A 1,705-nucleotide genomic window follows, 5' to 3' on the forward strand; every position below is an offset into this window, starting at 1 on the left:
TTTTTTTTGTGGAAGGGTGCTTTTTATTTCACGTCTTTTGAACCGAAGGAATGCAACACCCGCTGAGTACAACAATAGAGCTTGAAAGATCAAAGCAAATTTTTAATATAACTCCGACTGGATTCGTCTGAAAGAAGAAAGTCATATACACCTAGGATGCATCGGGGGTGAGTGAAACGCAGCCAAATTTTCATTTTTGACTGAACTAACCCTTTAAGTTCACTACTAGACTAAAAACAGTTCAAGTTAGCAGGTGCATAAGACAGCGCTACGTCCCCACTTCAAAACACAATATTTTACACACTTTTGTGAATAAATCTGTCAGGGTCTTTGGGAAAACGATAAAAGGCAATATTTTTACTGTCACACTGATAGTTTTTGTAGTGGATTGCCCAACATTGCGTTCTTTTATTCCACTTTGACCTCTCTTTCGTTGTTATTCTGTCTATTTCTGTATATCTGTGCTGTTGTCCAGTTGGAATTTTCACCCCAAAATGGCGGCCGCGCTACCGAATCGCCACCTAGTGGCTGTTACCCCAAAAGCATCAGAGTTTCGCCTCTTGGTCTTCTATACTCTTTGATCCTGCTCTGCTTTTGCGCGCGGCTAGAGGATGCACCGGGTAGCGCCGCTTCACACTTTTGGAGTATTTGCTTTTTACAGTTTCGTGTGGGCAGTAATTTAAAAACAGCGCCTAACATGAGGTCTCCCCAGAGGCGGACAGTAACTAAGTACATTTACTTAAGTATTGTACTTAAGTACACTTTTTGAGTATCTGTACTTTACTTTAACTTCACTACATTTGAAAGACAAATATTGTACTTTTCACTCCACTACATTTCTATGAAGGTCCTCGAAGTTTTCACTCCACTACATTTCTATCAAGGTCCTCGAAGTAGAAAGTCGTTACTCTGTAGCAGCTTTGAAAGTCAGTGGGTGATTTTTTTCTTCTTTAAAACGTGACTTTCTTTTTTTTAGACAGTTTATCAGTAATCACTCTTGGGGCTACATGAAGTGATTTTTTGAGCACTGACCAGTTCCAAATGTGATATTTATTTACAACAATTCAATAATAAGAAGTTAATATTGTGGTTTATATTAGACACAATATTGTCTGATTTTGCTAAATTGTGTAAGTGAAAATATTACCTATAAAGCCACAGAAGAACTGTTGTGCGTCTTCTAATAAAACACAAAAGGTGTTTGACTGAAGCAGCACTGCACAGACTGTTCGGTGTATGACATCAAAGTACTGCAAGAGCGATTAGAGAGCATTTTTTAAATGTTTGTTTTGATGTCAAATAAGTCTGGCTGTTTTGCACTTTTGTTAAAGCAGTGTGTCTGTTGTAAAGTTTTATACAGCTACAGTTGAGTTGCTGGGTTTTAAAAGGTTTGTTTTTTTTATTTTCTTCCTTATCACTCTGTATTTACAGGATTTCACTGTACTGTATTCAGTAGGTGTAATGTATTCTAAGTTGCTTCAGAAGTATTGCAAGTACTACATATAACAATAAAACATGCATTGACATAAAAAAAGGAAATTTACTTGTGGTACTTAAGTACTTTTAAAAGCAAGTACTTCTGTACTTTTACTTAAGTAAAAATCTGTCTTTACAACTTTTACTTGTAATGGAGTAATATTTGACCAGCAGTATCTGTACTTTCACTCAAGTAATGGAGTTGAGTACTTTGTCCGCCTCTGGTTTT

Source organism: Sinocyclocheilus rhinocerous, unplaced genomic scaffold (genome assembly GCF_001515625.1).
Source record: "Sinocyclocheilus rhinocerous isolate Xijiao unplaced genomic scaffold, SAMN03320098_v1.1 scaffold3444, whole genome shotgun sequence".
Taxonomy (NCBI): Eukaryota; Metazoa; Chordata; class Actinopteri; order Cypriniformes; family Cyprinidae; genus Sinocyclocheilus; species Sinocyclocheilus rhinocerous.